We start from the raw sequence: 18,916 nt of genomic DNA, 5'->3' as shown, positions 1-18,916 counted from the left end.
GTACAATTGGCTTTAGAATTTCAGCACTCTTTATCTGTGGAAGAACAAACAATTAACCGCACAGAGGTCATTTCCGCAACACGTAACATAGACTGTAATCCCACATTGTTCACGGATACGTACGTACACAACTATAATACTCCAGACGAAGCTGACTACGACGTAATGCAATTGATTTCTGATAAGGTTAAAGAGAGCAGTGCAACTACAGACGACGAACGAACGCAATTACACAAAATTATTTTACAGCAAGCTCCAGTTTTTGACAACATTCCTGGTACTATGACCGGATTTATGTATGAATTTCAAGTCAAACAGCACGATACATTTAAAGCTAAACATTATCCCATTCCGTATATCCATAGAGAACAAGTTAAGAAAGAATTGCAGGATATGCTTGACCAAGGAATTATAGAACCGGCAGTTAGTCCGTACATAAACCCGCTACATATTGTTAAGAAAAAAGATGGCTCACTTCGCCTTGTACTTGATTCACGTCACATTAATGACATTATTATTAATGAAACAGATCGACCACAGACATTAGAGGAACTTCTACAGAAATTTCACGGTACAGCAATTTATTCTACACTAGATTTGAAATCGGGATTTTGGCAAATTCAACTTCATCCGAATTGCAGAAAATATACAGCTTTTCTCTGTTTCGGCGATTGTTATCAATTTTGCAAATTACCATTCGGCTTAACTATTTCTTCTGCAGCTTTTATTCGCGGTTTGAACACAATACTTCCGACAGAACTTAAGGACAGAATTACGACGTATGTAGACGACATTCTTATCGCAGAAGCTAACTGGTCTGAACACAATCTGATTCTTGAACAACTGTTACAAACTTTCCATGCACAAGGACTTACAGTTAACCTTAGTAAATCGCACTTTGGCAAAACTTCTATAAAATTTCTTGGACACGTAATTTCATCAGAAGGCATTGCACCTGATCCGGAAAAACTTCAAGCTCTACGTGACATTACTATTCCTACAACGAAAAAACAATTACGCAGTTTTTTGGGCTTAATTAACTTTTTTCGTAAATTTATTCATCACTCTGCTTTAGACACACCCAGATTGTGCCAATTAACAGGCAAAAACAGTATTTGGTCTTGGGATAAGCAAGCACATTCTGAATTTGTGAACCTGAAACATGCTTTGTTGAATGCTCCACTTTTATCGCACCCAGATCTTACTAGAAATTTTTCCATTGCCACCGACAGTTCCAACACCGCTTTAGGCGTACACATTTTCCAGGAAATTGAAGAAGATGGCTGTACAGTAATTAATAACATCGCATTTGCAAGTCGCATTCTGTCACCTGCTGAACGAAATTATTCTGTTACAGAACTTGAAACATTATGTGTTGTATGGGCTTTTACGAGATTTCGGCACTTTCTTTATGGCAGACATACCACCGTTTACACAGACCACAGAGCGATACAATTTTTACTTTCGGCCAAATTCACGCACGATAGATTAAGCAGATGGAAACTTTATTTACAGGAATTTAATTTTACAATAGTTCACATTCCCGGCAAGCAAAATGTTATAGCAGACGCACTATCGCTTTCTCTCGGCAACAATCAGCAAGACGTAGCAACCAACTTCTGCAAAACAAATTTCAGTGTCATGTACATTCAGCAAGTTGCATTTGAAAACTTTATTTCATCGTCATTACAGGACATAGCACAAGAGCAAAATAAAGACAATGTGTGGAAAGAAATTAAACACCTTTGGCAAGATAAGAATAATGTTACGATTAGGAACCACTACACTGTACGCAATGACATTCTGTTTCGCCGCTCTCATCCTGACAGCAACAATTGGTTATTATGCATTCCTGACGAACTGGTTAACAAATTAATCTGGTACACTCATTTAAGTTACGCACATTACGGAGCAAGAAAATGTTTTCTTATACTGAGACAGAACTGTTATTTTACCAACATGGAGAAACGTATACGACTAGTTTTAGCGTCTTGTAAAATTTGCCAGAAAGCTAAATCAGACACCACTTCACATATTCCTCCTTTATATCCCATTGTACCTGTTAAATTAAGACATATGGCCGCTGTAGACATTTTTGGTCCAATTCCGAGAACTAACAGAGGTTTTTGCTACATCTTTGTCGCTGTTGAGCTCACTTCAAAATTTGTTACTTTCACCCCATTACGCAAAGCTACTGCTAAAACTGTTTCGAAAGCATTTGTAAAACATCTTCTATTTCATGTAGGGCATGTGATGAAAGTAATTTCTGACAATGGATCACAATTTCGTTCTAGGATATGGACACGCATGTTACGAGCCAGAAACATTTCTCCGATCTATATATCCAAGTACCATGCTTCTTCGAACCCTTGTGAACGGTTAATGAAAGAAATTGGTAAGCTGTGCCGAATATACTGCCACAAAAGACATATTGATTGGGATACACACATACTCTCATTCCAAGATGTAATTAATTCCATTCCAAATGAATCCACTATGCTATCTCCGTCTGTTATATTGAAAAACGTTGAACCACTAAACAAAATTAAAGAATTAGTAAACTTCCCTAAATGTCGTCGACTAAGACACCACGAAATAATTTACATTGCGCTGAACAACATCAAACGTGCCGCAGAGCGCCGGAGAAGACAGCAAAAACAGGTTTGTACACGCCGCGACTTTCACGTTGGACAGAAAATATTAGTACGTACACACTATTTATCCAGTAAATTAAAAGGTAAGTGCAGTAAATTTGAACTTCTATACGCAGGTCCATATCGGATTCGCAGCATCCCTCACCCCAATGTTGTACACGTCGAAACTTTGAGAACCAGAAAATCGAAAGGCAACCACCATTGGTCAAATATTAAACCCTTTATTGACTGAAGACACTGTATGATTCAACACACTAAGATGCCTTTTACTAATGCAATTATATTCACCTGACTAATTACTGATGATTATCGTATTTTTTCTTGGCAAGTGCCCGGCAAGGTAAGGTTAGCAAGTCGCTCTTCTTGTCGTTACACATCAGACCGTGCACATTTTCCATTTTTTTGTGTGTATGATTGTATTCCAGTTTTGTTTGTATGTACTATGAAATATTTAAGATATAACACACACCAGTTGACTTTGACATTTTTGTTGCCCTATGACACCTCAAGATCGTGACTGTTTTACATTTTTTGCTGCTGCATTGTATTATTCTGTGTACATTTTTGCATCTGAACACTGTCAATGTCTTTGACACATTACGTTTTCTGTCATGTTATGCTGTATAGTTAATTATGTTGTCATAAACCAGTCATTATTTAGTGGGTATATGATTTAAATGCAAGACATTAATCTCTGTTCATCAATTTCAGAAAGAAATGATGCGTGTAAGATATAAATTCAACAGAAATGGGAATTTCACCTACGGAATAAACGAAAGAAGATGCAATAACTTTATGAGGAAGAGTAAATGGATCAGGATTAACAAGCATTAACAAGAATATACTATGCTCATCGTAGAATAGCAGTCTTAACAAATTTTTTCTTTCAGAATACAAGGTGATTGATGCAGGCTGTCAGACAGAACTACACATCTTAGTTTTAGTGATGAAATATGCTAGAGATAAGGAATAGTTGTATAATGAGTAATGAAGTGATTTTTGCAGATGATAATGAATACTGATGAATAATGATGAAGAATATGCTGTTATGAATAATGAAGTTTTTCTTTACAGGTGATGATAATAATGAAGTTATGATAATATGGATAATGAAGTGATTGATAATGAAGTTTTTTTTTCTTTACAGATGAGGATAATGTTGAAGATATGTATTTATGCTATGTAGTTATTTAAGTATTTGTTGCAGTTTGTTTTGACAGCAGGTGTTATATTGCATAGTAGGATGGCGGAAGGTCTTGGAAAGGACAGCTATGGAACACATTTTTATACACATTTCACTACCTGTTAATTCGAAGTTCACTACTTTTCAGCATAGTGTGCGTTTCTTCTTTCAGGTCAATAATCCATTTTGTATTTTTTTTTCAGGAGAAGTTTTTCATGATACTTACTAAACCTGTTACTTATTATACCTGTTCTAGTACTTGCATTTTTATTTTTTACCCATTTGCGTTTATCATTTATAAATGTGATCACATATACTGCCTTGTTACATAACCTTGCTACAGCTGACTCATGACGAATGACGTTACCTATCCTCATTTGCAGCAATAGGTCAAAAGCAAATAGTGTTATGCCTCAGCAATTAATTATCGATCCCAACGCAATGCATTGCTAACAAAAAAATGTATTACCAGTCCCAAATAGTGATACCAATTTGAGAAAGTTCTGAGTAATGCTGAACAGCAATGAATATTATGTCACTTGAAAAATGATTAATTAATTATGCTATGCTTTGTAACTGGAAAAGAATGTGATTGTTTCATAATGCTTTGTAATTAGGAAAAAGCTAATGATTAAAACTATATTGGAATGACAAATAATTAATTAACTATGCTATACTTTGTAACTGGAAAAGAATGTGATTGTTTCATAATGCTTTGTAATTAGGAAAAGGCTAATGATTAATACTATATTGGAATGACAAATAATTAATTAACTATGCCATACTTTGTAACTGGAAAAGAATGTGATTGTTTCATAATGCTTTGTAATTAGGAAAAGGCTAATGATTAATACTATATTGGAATGACAAATAATTAATTAACTATGCCATACTTTGTAACTGGAAAAGAATGTGATTGTTTCATAATGCTTTGTAATTAGGAAAAGGCTAATGATTAATACTATATTGGAATGACAAATAATTAATTAACTATGCCATACTTTGTAACTGGAAAAGAATGTGATTGTTTCATAATGCTTTGTAATTAGGAAAAGGCTAATGATTAATACTATATTGGAATGACAAATAATTAATTAACTATGCCATACTTTGTAACTGGAAAAGAACGCGATTGTTTCATAATGCTTTATAATTAGGAGAAGGCTAATGATTAATACTATATTGGAATGAGAAATGATTAATTAACTATGCTATACTTTGTAACTGGAAAAGAATGCGATTATTTAATAATGGTTTGTAACTAGGAAAAGAAGGCTACTGATTCTATGTAAAACAATTAATGAACATTTTTCTGTAATACTACATACATGGTACAGAAATGTTCAATAACTAGGCTATGAATGCCGCAAACTACTACTGTATTTCTCAATATTATGTGACTTAATGTCCTTCACCTAATGAGCTAACTACCCTGAATTACTGCAATGTCGATTTGTCCTGTCCATCCTCATGATCATGGAGCACTATATTTGGTTTTTGCACTAATTCTACGTTGGTGTGCCTTGTAAGAGCGTGGTGTTGACACGACATGCTGTCCACCACCATGAGCGATGAAGACGTTATTATGGTCCCACTGTTTGGTGTACCTAATGTACTGTCAAAATGAAAACATGGAATATTACGACGACACTTCAGTGTCTTGGCTACGCTGATAAATTCTGATGGGGAAAGAACTTCAAATTGTGTCACTTGGTGTTGTACTTCTGTGGAAAGATATGGACTTTCAGAACAGCTGTGTGCAATCTAAAGTGCTACAACCATGATGCAATCCTTCCCTTTCCTATCCTATTTCTTGTCACATAGTGAAAAATCATTTTTTTGATAACATCATTTATGTTCATGGGTTATACATTTTTTTCGATTCGCTGAACTCCAGTGCGAGTACACTTATGGCACTTGTCGACATGTTTTTTTGCCATTATGTTTATTTATTGCGAAAATGCTAAAGACACTTTTTCGATTTGTTCTGAAGTACAGTATATGTGCACTCTTGTCTTTTATATTGTATATACATTTTTTTATTTTGATGATATGTTCTGAACTACAGTGCATGTGCACTTATGTTAGGTGTTAATATGTTTTCTACTGAACTTCAGTGCCTGTGCACTTTTCTCTTTTTTCAACATGATTTGTACTCATTCTGTATATTCAATACTTCAGTGCGTATGCACTTACGTCATTTGTTACTCATTGTATATACATTTCGTCATTTGCTGATATGTTCTCAACTCCAGTGCGAGTACACTCATGTCACTTATCAACATGATTTTCTGCCATTCTGTTTATTTGTTCTGAAAATGCTAAAGAATTTTTTCAGTGCGTGTGCACTTTGTTATCTGTCAAATAATTTGTATATACATTTTTCTGATTTGCTACTATGTTTTATACTCACATTTTGTCTTTGCCTGATATATTTTGTACTTGGTGCGTGTGCACCACATTTAATTTATGTACTACATTTGAATATTCTGTAAATTGTAAAAATTTCTTGCGATGGCAAGTCCAAATGACTCACTATCGCTGCCAAATTTTTGCCCCCCCCCCCCCCCCCAGTGGAGGGTTATGAAACACGTATGTAACGTAGCAGCGATGGTGAGGCATGATAAAATCTTTGACCAGAGAGCCTTTTATCGTGGTTAGTCTGCGCTTGACCGCGCGAGTGTTGCGAACAGTACGCTAGTAGTCGTCATGCAGAGCAGTCGGTCAATAGTAGCAGCCCAGTGCAGTTGTGTGATGTAGTCTGTCGGCAGTAGTGGTCTAGTCCTGTCACGGTCGCGAGCGGGACGCAGTCGGCGAGCGTCGACGTGGCATTCTGGTCAAGATGCTGAATGAGGTATATTGTTAATGTAGGTAACCATCAGATAACGTAAAGTTTATTTATTGTAATTAATTTTCAACAAGTGCCCCAATAATAATTTTGATTTCAAAGCAATTTTTAACAAAAAAATCATTTAATTGAACCAACGATTTCCTTCCATTTCCCTTAAAGAAAAGTTTCAGTTAAATTTCAAAAAAAAAAAAAGTATTATTTGCAATGCAGTTCCTCCAAGCCGTGGCCAACAATAAAAGCAGAAATTTGACATGCAGTTATACTGAGGTAAGAATTTAATTCTGATTTTTTTGCACACGGCCAAAGACCGATATTTCAGTTTAATTGAATTTTCATTATCACTGAGATTTTCTTATCACTGAATCGACTTTCATTTTTTGTGAGGAACTTATACTTGGGTCAGATTGCTAATTTTTGTTTAATTGTCATTGTCAGTAGATTTCATTGCGGGAGGTTACACTTGGCTCCCATTTATTATTATATTTTTTATTTAAATATTTCTGTGGGGACGATATTGCTTCTTGGCTCCATTTCTATTAAATATTGTCTTATAAAATTTTTGTGGGGAGGTTACAATATCTCGAAAACAAGGCACCGAAAAAAATAATAAGTTAATGTTGGTTAAGGGGACATCTGTCCGTGCTACACCTGGCCATCTCCTAACTACACTTTCTGTGTGGGCGGAATCAACTCTGTATTTTCAGATGGGAACCCCCCACCACACCTGATTGCATATTCGATTCTACGTCAAAAAATACTCAATCCATTGTTTACCATTTATTGAATGTTGCAAATGGGATAGTACAGTAAAAATTATGTGGCGTAGACATTGACTTTTCTGGCAAGTAAGCTGTTCCCTATGGTGTTGATTGGTGAGCTCTCAGGTCTTTGTAATGCTTCACTTCTATGGCCATCCTCGAACGCTGACATCGGGGTGAAAGATTTCGGTGTGTGTTTCCATCAAACCGCAGTAACCCTTGATCTGGCCATTACGCGCCTGCTGTAGGAACACACGAAATCAAGCACCTCAATGGTGAGAGACAAGGCGATTCCCTGAAATAAAGCACCCCAATGATGACAGGCAAGGAGACCACCATTATCAAGCATCCCGATGATAACAGAAAACTATTACATCCAAGTCGCTGTTCCTCGATCACAATAAACGTAATTTATAACCTGACATAGAACCGGCTAGCCATATTGTACTGTGCAATCTAATTTGAAACGCTAAAGTAAATCTGTACCTTAACATCATCTTCAGAACACAATAGTTTACATTTACATCGTATATGAAATAGACAATTAAATGCACCGTTTTCTTAGTTGCAAACATAGGTACACTTGATATTTGCCTATTATAGCGCCATCTACCACTAAAGGAAAACTATGGCTTGAATGAACCGTTCGTACTTTTTGGCATAGAATCCAAAAATGCAAAAAAATATAAAGATACGTGTTGTAAAACACGTATCAGATGTTAGTTTATTACCCGTTATCCTTGTCCATAAGGAAGGGAAACTTATTTTTAACATTCACGTAACGTAACTCTTTCGATGCAGCAAAATTTTTCTTTGCAATTTAATTGGGGTCAGAGTAAATTTTGATTCAATTAAGTTTCAAGTTAATTACAAGAAGTTGAGGATTTTTTTCCTTTTTTATTGTGTTATCAGATCAAATCTTGTGTAAATATAAGTAAACTTATTATCATCCTTTTATTTTTAATTTTGCAAAGGCAAACAATTTTATCGGGTGCAATACTTGGTTGTTATAACACGTCAGATTTCCTTCAAACCCGTCTCTGGAGTAGAGGAAATATTAGAATTTTAAATTTGTTCTCTGGGCCACCAGACCTTACCACTCACGAGCTCTTGCGTAACTTGCCTTACGCTCAATTGAATGGGTACAAATTCATTTTACTTGAATTATGTACACAATCTGATTTATTCTTTAGGGGTACGTATGTTCAGCTTGTCTTACTGAGACTTCAGTGTAGCAAGCTGCTGATAAAGGACGACACGTCATGTCATAGCGTGAGATGATGCCTACCTGCCACTACAGGAGGCGATTTGAAACTCTTTCGTAATTTTATTTTTACTAAACACTGATCTACAGAATTTCCGCTGACAAAGACAAATCAAACTTAACCAATTCATTTATTACCCACAATATATAAGCCCAACGCAATCTGACTGCTATACATTGACAACATGACTTCCAATAATTAACAAAAAAGAATTGACCTGAATTATAAGAAATCCTAACAATAATATAAATCCATAAAATATGAAATTAGAGAAATATGAAACTACTTCCAACTCTGTTAATTGTCTAAACTCATTTCAATGACGAATCCCGATAGTGCAAACCCCATTCTTTTTCATAAGTCCCTTACCTCACACAAAAGCATCATAACACGAACTACAGCAATTACAGCAAGTAGCAACAATGGCCAGTTAAATAAAAGGATTCTAACTACTATAGAATTTAATTACTAGGAGGCATATGGTAAGCAAAAAGATTTTGTTGAAGAGCAAACAATCTGCTTGGAAAATTTTACATTATTCATGTGACAACCAGTTCCAAGTATTATATACTTGTCAATAATTCCAATGCCCAAACATAATGAACCATACATCCATCCTCATATATTTCCTTGCGTATTTTCTTATAAACGCATCATTTCATCTCACTTTGCAATACACGTCCTACCAACACAGTGTCTCAAAAATTGTTCAAATGGCTCTGAGCACTACGGGACTTAACATCTGAGCTCATCAGTCCCCTAGACTTAGAACAACTTAAACCTAACTAACCTAAGGACATCACACACATCCATGCCCGAGGCAGGATTCGAACCTGTGACCGTAGCAGCAGCGCGGTTCCGGAGTAAAGTGTCTAGAACCGCTCAGCCCACAGTCTCCACTAAGAATATCATGTCCATACATTTCCCTATGCACTCGCTAACTGCTAGTTCGTCCGACCACAGAATCTCTTGCCGAGGGCGCAGAGCGCTGTCAGCGATATTAACACAGTCTATAGCTCTACCAACATACAAAAGAGGCTCCTTGGTTCCGGCGAGATCGTGTACCAGCACTCTCACCTGAAGATGGCGGCCAGGTGGACCGCTGAAATATTGTGTCAAGATGACGTTATGATCTGAATGCACACTCGAGAAGAATATTATCAAGCCTTCGTAGTCACAGGCTACTTAGAGGTTCAGCGCAGAGGGAGAAGCCTGCTGCTAAATGTTCGCTGAATTGCTGTTTGCAAGGATCAATCGATATTTGAGGTGCGCATCTGCATCCATAACGCGCTGCTTACTGCACAAACAACGTTAATAGTGCAATCACTATGACATGGGAAAGTTTTCTTTTCGAAATAAATATCACTGTGTTCTATTCAATATGCAGTTCAGCATTAAATGCCATGATGCTGATGAGTCAGTCCGAGTGTGACTGAGCACTCCAACTGTCTTGCTGAACGAGGAATTGAGAATATTTCACACCGTGGGTCGACGCCATAAACAATTGAATTACAAGATGCTGATGGGTCAATCCAAGTGTGACTGAGCACTCCAACTGGCTTGCTCAACAAGGAATTGAGGATGTTTCACACCGTGGGTCGACGCCATAAACAATTGAATTACAAGATGCTGACGGGTCAGTCCAAGTGTGACTGAGCACTCCAACTGGCTTGCCCAACAAGGAACTGAGGATGTTTCACACCGTGGGTCGACGCCATAAACAACTGAATTACAAGATGCTGACGGGTCAATCCAAGTGTGACTGAGCACTCCAACTGGCTTGCTCAACAAGGAATTGACGATGTTTCACACCGTGGGTCGACGCCGTAAACAATTGAATTACAAGGTGCTGATGGGTCAGTCTGAGTGTAACTGAGCACTCCAACTGGCTTGCTCAACGAGGAATTGAGGATGTTTCACACCGTGGGTCGACACCATAAACAACTGAATTACAGGATGCTGACGGATCAATCCAAGTGTGACTGAGCATTCCAACTGGCTTGCTCAACAAGGAATTGACGATGTTTCACACCGTGGGTCGACACCGTAAACAATTGAATTACAAGATGCTGATGGGTCAGTCTGAGTGTAACTGAGCACTCCAACTGGCTTGCTCAACAAGGAATTGAGGATGTTTCACACCGTGGGTCGACACCATAAACAACTGAATTACAGGATGCTGACGGATCAATCCAAGTGTGACTGAGCATTCCAACTGGCTTGCTCAACAAGAAATTGAGGATGTTTCACACCGTGGGTCGACGCCATAAACAATTGAATTACAAGATGCTAACGGCTCAGTCCAAGTGTGACTGAGCACTCCAACTGGCTTGCCCAACAAGGAACTGAGGATGTTTCACACCGTGGGTCAACATGCAGATGCAGGGATACAAAGTGACTCCATTCACTTTGAACGCCGTGTGTACGTTCATACGAGCAGGCCTTAATGTTCGGCACTGTGTATTTTCCCAAATGCATGAACGTGTGCGGAGCTGCTTGCCGCCACTCGTCTGCAACACTGCTTATCGTCCATTTCTAGTAGATGTCATACAGATTGCCGTTAGCAGCTGTACTGTTTCGCTTCTGACGATGGGTAAAAAGTTTACAGCATTCCGCGTATTAAGTGTCATAGTGTGAGTGTAAAGTAGGACAGCATTGTGGAACTGTTCAACGAATGACGATTAAAAGATACTGTAAAGTATTGAGAAGATATATGTTTGCTCGAAATGTAGACAAATATAATTTAACGCGGATGTGTAGGAAAAGTCATCCTGTAAGGGTCGAATACAGCATTAATAATATTACTGTTTTGTTTGACTAGTCACAGCAATAAAATATCTAGGCATAACGTTGCAAAGCGATATGAAATTGGAATGAGCATGTGAATGTGGTGGTAAAGAAGGTGAATATTCAACGTCGATTTGTTGCAAGAATATTGGGAAAATTTTAGGAAAGAGTAGCTCTTCTACAAAGAAGACGACGTGTAGAATGCTAGTCCGACCCACTCTTGAGTACTGCACGAATGTTTGGGATACTCACCTGGTTGGATTTAAGGTGGACCTGGAAGCAATTCAGAAGCGTGCTGCTAGATTTGTTACTGTTAGATTCGATCAGCTCGCAAGTTTTACGGAGGTGCTTCGTAAACTCAAATGGGAATACCTCGAGGGAAGATGATGCTCTTTTCCCGAAACACTATTTCGGAAAATTAGAGAAACAGGATTTGAGGCCGACTGCTGATCTATTCTACTGCCGCCAACGTACATATCACGTAAGGGTCACGAAGGTAAAATGATAGCAATTAGGACTCGTAAAGAGACAAAGGCAGTCGCTTTTCCCTCGCTCTCTCTGGGAGTGGAACGGGAGAGGAAGTAAATAAAAGAGGTACGTGGTACCCTCTGCCATGCACCGTACGGTGACTTGTGGAGTTTGTACGTAGATGTAGAAGATATATCAGGGATTTGCCACCTTGCCACCATGCGAGAAGTTCACAAGAGAAGAAAGTCACTCAACTGTTCCCCATCCACATTCAGACGTAGTTACAAGCAGTTACACAACGCCACTCACATCCCTGTCCAGACAGTATCTCGGATCATTCGTCAATTTAAGCTTTCGAGTAATCCATTTTCCTAGGTTTTTAATAGTTACGTACCTCACTAGCTATGAAAGTAGAAAAAAACTCTTCTGACATTAGAGAAACATATGGAGTGAAGTACACATATTTAGAACAAATAATTTGTTATGTTCGTAATAAAATGTTTTGCATCAAAGAACTCTTTCATTTTTTGAACACCTCAGATTCACAATTACCCTCTTCTTTACAGTTATATGTTTCCTCTTATCGTGCCCTTCAAATGAATGAATTGTTCCTACGCTGCATATTACGGAGGATATCAGTGACATACGACTGAAACCGAAAAATTACATAGGATCTGCTCGAAGTGTCTAACGAAGTCAATGGAAAGCTCCAAATTTTAATTGAGAACTGCTTCTTGGTGGATTTGTAAAGTTCGCAGCAGTGCCTCCGCCAGGAACAACTCAGTGTTACGAGGGTCTAGTCTGTGAACAGCCCAGACAGATTAAGTCTGTTTTTTTCACGTATTCACGTCAGTACAGTGCGAGGGTGTGTGCTGTGAATGAGTTTAATACAGTTATCACTTATTTCGAACTCAACCACTGCTACTTCTTATTAAAAAAGAATGTCGAACGGCATGTTTGGTTTTATCCAGCCGATAGTAACAAAATCGATGAACCACACCAGTCTCTTCGTATTTACAACCGTTTCAGTATCAGACAACGACTTTTTGAAATTTCATGAATCTTTCGCGGAAAGGAAAGCACGCATTGTAAGTTTGTGGCAAAATTAGACAGAAAAAGAAATGCTGGGACCTACGATATGAAGAAATTTGTACTGTCTTCCTTGTTCTTGTATTTATTACTTTTGTGTTTACTATATTTAATTTTACGTCACACGGAAGAGAAGGTTATTAACCAATTGGCCATAAAAAGTGCAATTTTTCTGATGAGTTCTTGTTCTCCCGGTCGCAAATAATCCCACTCGGTATAGTGAGTTTTGTTAAGGGGGGTAGGATGTCGTGCCGGCCGACTAGGAGCAGGAGAAGCACTACAGGATATTTTAATTTTCACTGTCTTGAATATAGGTTTGATGGTTTCCATTACAAAATATGGACGTTTGATTTCCACAGAGCGAAATAGAGTGACATGCGATAGAAGAATGCTGTGTGAAGAGGAGTGACACAGCACTTTGGCACCCTTAAGAACAAATAACATGTTTCATATATATATATCAAACTCTCAGACAAAAAGGGCGCTACAAAAATGAACATATATTTGAAAAACGTGTTTTCTTTTATTAATATTATTATTAATTTGGACGTCCTATCTCAAACGCTAGAGGGGTATGGGGGGTGGCACTATCAAGTTTCTGTCCCGATTCGGAAACGTCGTAGATCCGGACCTGAATGTAGTGTCTAATGCGCCGTGCACATATTAATTTCATGTGATGAAATCCGCTGATGTCACGTGTGTTGCCCGTCCTGCGCTTGACTACTGGGCATCACGTGCTATCCGAGGTCACTGCCTTCGTCATGATTTACTTTGTGTTTGTAACAGAGTCCGAAGCTCATGATGAGTAGTGTAGATGATGCACACACTTTGGACTGCCGCAAATTTAATACACGTCAAAAAAGGGAGACTGCTTTGGCACAAATCGTTATTTTTATCCATCTCATTTACATAAAAATATGAACGAATATAATTCACGAACTACCAATATCAAATTCCTATTAGGCCCACTACAAGCAGAAAGTCTTACGTCAGAAAACAGTTTGATATTTCATTTATATTCTCCAATTTCTTAAGCATGAGATCGAAATATCATGGGAGTCTGAAATTTTTATATAAATTTGCAATCGTCATATTCATCCATATAAATTTTGTGGTGCCCCTGTTTCTTCTCACTCCTCGTTCTGAGGAACAAAAACGTCAGCAGTAATTCTGGAACTATTCGTGGCACTGTCAAAACTTATTCTGCGGTTAATTTCACTAACCCTGCCAGAATCAACTGTTTAGTTATTACGCATTTATTGTCAGGTTTGGCGTTATTACGTGTTTGTACAGTGTATTTCCCACACTGTTCGAGAACAGAAATAATCGGCTGCTAACCAGGGACTGTACAACTGGTCCTTAGTGTTATAGAGATACGGCAAAAAATATCTGTCAGAGTTAGTTTTCTTGGTTACACCGAGAAAGTAATATGTAATCTTTCTTACCTGTTGTTCCTGTTAGTTGTTTATTTTCACTCTGGTAGTCTGAATACATGGCTGGCAGCGGTGGCCATGCGGTTCTAGGCGCTGCAGTCCGGAACCGCGGGACTGCTACGGTCGCAGGTTCGAATCCTGCCTCGGGCATGGATGTGTGCGATGTCCTTAAGTTAGTTAGGTTTAAGTAGTTCTAAGTTCTAGGGGACTGATGACCTAAGATGTTAAGTCCCATAGTGCTCAGAGCTATTTGAACCATTTTTTTCTGAATATATGGATACTGTTAAAATTAAAAAACGTTTATCATTCGCACACCCAGTCACTCACATAAACAAACAACGATTGACATTCGCCCGTTCGGGTTTTCGGCTCAGCTTGTATACCGGCGTCCTATTGTGTCTGCGAGAAAGTTTTCTATTTCTATACGCGACGGGGATTCCCCTTGCAGAGACACCACGTATGCTATGCACACATTCAAAATTTAACTTATGATACGTTCTCATATCAACTTAGAATGTGTTCAAAAATGTTCAAAAACCAGCAGGGGTGCGATTGAAAACCATATGAACAATCAATAGACGAATGTGCGTTGGATGCTATGTACATTCGAAAAAAGGTTTGTTTATTCAAGATTATGAATTTGGTTTCCCTGAAATTGCCGCCCGGGACAGATACTCCGGTAGAAACCCCCCACCGCACCTCCACCTTCCTCCTAGACCCAGGTCTATTTCTAAGATCGTGCAGGCATCACCCTGCCAAGAGTGTTCTATGAGTCAATTCCAGAGAGTATCGTGTAAACGACTGGAGTCCTCACGACAAATGTAAATTCTGTCAGCAGAGGGGCAGGCTCTAAACCAGGATATCTGTTGCCCATTTAAGTCATGCCGCATCCTCACTGTGAGTTACAGAAGCTATCTTTTCACTCAAGCTTCTTCACATCACGAAAGAGGGTACAAAGATTAATGTGCATGCAGGGTCACCACCATGGGACGGTCGAAGCATGGAGCAGAGTCAGGTCTATTACTGAGTTACTGGACAGTCTGATACAGTCAGATACCATGACATGAGGAAGTATACCATAAACCTTAATAAAGTGGTAATGCAACACACTTGTCAGACACCACTCACGTTGGTTGAGAGTATTCTGTTGTGTTTTCTTTCATCAGCACAATTTCCTTTGCTACATGTCACTGCGCGCTTATTGAGTTCGGACAACGAAGAACTGGGCTAGTGCGGATTGAACATCATTCGTTATAAAAAAAAATACTAAACTCCATTTATTTTCGAATACAGATTCACTTAAAACCCAAAAACACGTAATATTCAGGATAATAATTTCATTTTGGGGGAAAGGACAGCAAGTACTTTGACGAAGACAATAAAATTACAGGAGCAGCCAGCTAAACTTAGGTTCAATAGTCAATCTCAAGAGAAGAAAAGGCTGTATAAGAAATTAGTTAATCTCGGAAAGACGCGAAACAGCTTAAGCAGGAATTAATAACAAATACTTTGAAGTGAAATTTCAAAATTAGTGAATAACATAAATTCGGGCATTAAAAACCAGAGCAACCGGAAAACGTCGTGTTTAATCAACATCGGCTCTGACTTCACTGCGAGGCGGGACCCCTGACAATAGCTCGCCCGAGCAACTCAGATTAGCTGCCTCTAAAACACAGATAAAATGCAGTTTTAAAAACGAGAGAAGAGGTACACACATCATGCAGCAGCGATATGTCAAATCCAGTTCCCCGCAGGTTCAGTACAGGACTCTATCTCTCCCTATGGCAATTCAAACAATAGGAACGGCTCTTGTCAACTACACAGTAAACACTGTTTGCTGGTGGTCAAGAGCAAATAGTGAAATCCCAAAGCTAAGGCACAGAGGCCAACATTCGTTAAATTCATAAAGCGCCAAATACGTTAATAAGTAGATATATCAAGCTGAAGGCATCACATAAAGAATAAACACATCGGAAGAATTTTCCTCATGGAGACAACATAGCCAAAACGAGACTTGAGGCTACAGTCGCCACAGTGACAGGTTGACGCCGAAAAGCTCACTTGGCAACCGCTTACCACTGCACTCTTAAAAAATGTTAGTCATTCCCACTTTTATCATCGGTTCTGGCTGATGTTCTTTTTCACTAATCCGCAAAAAGATACGGGACTTCTGTTCTCAGTAAACGTCAATTACTTACTGTATCCACAAAGGGCGTTTTCAGGTTGCTCATATCAGGTTAAAGATGACGGTGAAAATGATGTAGCCGGCCAGGGTGGCCGACTGTTTCCAGGCGCTACAGTCTGGAACCGCGCGACCATGCCTCGGACATGGATGTGTGTGATGTCCTTAGGTTAGATTAGATTAGATTAGATTAGATTAATACTAGTTCCATGGATCATGAATACGATATTTCGTAATGATGTGGAACGAGTCGAATTTTCCAATGCATGACATAATTAGGTTAATTTAACAACATACTTAAGTTAATATAACAACTTTATTTTTTTGTGTTTTTTTGTTTTTCTTTATTTTTTATTTTTATTTTTTTTTAATATTTTTGTTTTTTTTTTCTTTTTTTTCTTAATTTATATCTAAAAATTCTTCTATGGAGTAGAAAGAGTTGTCATTCAGAAATTCTTTTAATTTCTTCTTAAATACTTGTTGGTTATCTGTCAGACTTTTGATACTATTTGGTAAGTGACCAAAGACTTTAGTGCCAGTATAATTCACCCCTTTCTGTGCCAAAGTTAGATTTAATCTTGAATAGTGAAGATCGTCCTTTCTCCTAGTATTGTAGTTATGCACACTGCTATTACTTTTGAATTGGTTTTGGTTGTTAATAACAAATTTCATAAGAGAGTATATATACTGAGAAGCTACTGTGAATATCCCTAGATCCTGAAATAAATGTCTGCAGGAAGATCTTGGGTGGACTCCAGCTATTATTCTGATTACACGCTTTTGTGCAATAAATACTTTATTCCTCAGTGATGAATTACCCCCAAATATTATGCCATATGAAAGCAATGAGTGAAAATAGGCGTAGTAAGCTAATTGACTAAGATGTTTATCACCAAAATTTGCAATGACCCTTATTGCATAAGTAGCTGAACTCAAACGTTTCAGCAGATCATCAATGTGTTTCTTCCAATTTAATCTCTCATCAATGGACATACCTAAAAATTTGGAATATTCTACCTTAGCTATATGCTTCTGATTAAGGTCTATATTTATTAATGGCGTCATACCATTCACTGTACGGAACTGTACGTACTGTGTCTTATCAAAATTCAGAGAGAGTCCGTTTACAAGGAACCACTTAGTAATTTTCTGAAAGACTGTATTGGCAATTTCATCAGTTAATTCTTGTTTCTCAGGTGTGATTACTATACTTGTATCATCAGCGAAGAGAACTAACTTTGCCTCTTCATGAATATAGAATGGCAAGTCATTAATATATAATAAGAACAACAAAGGACCCAAGACTGACCCTTGTGGAACCCCATTCTTGATAGTCCCCCAGTTTGAGGAATGTGCTGATCTTTGCATGTTACTAGAACTACTTATTTCAACTTTCTGCACTCTTCCAGTTAGGTACGAATTAAACCATTTGTGCACTGTCCCACTCATGCCACAATACTTGAGCTTGTCTAGCAGAATTTCATGATTTACACAATCAAAAGCCTTTGAGAGATCACAAAAAATCCCAATGGGTGGTGTTCGGTTATTCAGATCATTCAAAATTTGACTGGTGAAAGCATATATGGCATTTTTTGTTGAAAAACCTTTCTGGAAACCAAACTGACATTTTGTTAGTACTTCATTTTTACAGATATGTGAAGCTACTCTTGAATACATTACTTTCTCAAAAATTTTGGATAAAGCTGTTAGAAGGGAGATTGGACGGTAATTGTTGACATCAGATCTATCCCCCTTTTTATGCAAAGGTATAACAATAGCATATTTCAGTCTATCAGGGAAAATGCCCTGTTCCAGAGAGCTATTACACAGGTGGCTGAGAATCTTACTTATCTGTTGAGAACAAGCTTTTAGTATTTTGCTGGAAATGCCATCAATTCCATCTGAGTTTTTGCTTTTAAGCAAGTTTATTATTTTCCTAATTTCAGAGGGAGAAGTGGGTGAGATTTCAATTGTATCAAATTGCATAGGTATGGCCTCTTCCATTAACAGCCTAGCATCTTCTAATGAACACCTGGATCCTACTATATCCACAACATTTAGAAAATGATTATTAAAAATATTTTCAACTTCTGACTTTTTGTTCGTAAAGTTTTCATTCAATTTGATGGTAATACTGTCTTCCTCTGCTCTTGGTTGACCTGTTTCTCTTTTAATAATATACCAAATTGTTTTAATTTTATTATCAGAGTTGCTGATTTCAGACATGATACACATATTCCTGGATT

This window comes from Schistocerca serialis, chromosome 4 (assembly GCF_023864345.2).
Source record: "Schistocerca serialis cubense isolate TAMUIC-IGC-003099 chromosome 4, iqSchSeri2.2, whole genome shotgun sequence".
NCBI lineage: Eukaryota > Metazoa > Arthropoda > Insecta > Orthoptera > Acrididae > Schistocerca > Schistocerca serialis.
This window is presented reverse-complemented; position numbering follows the sequence as displayed.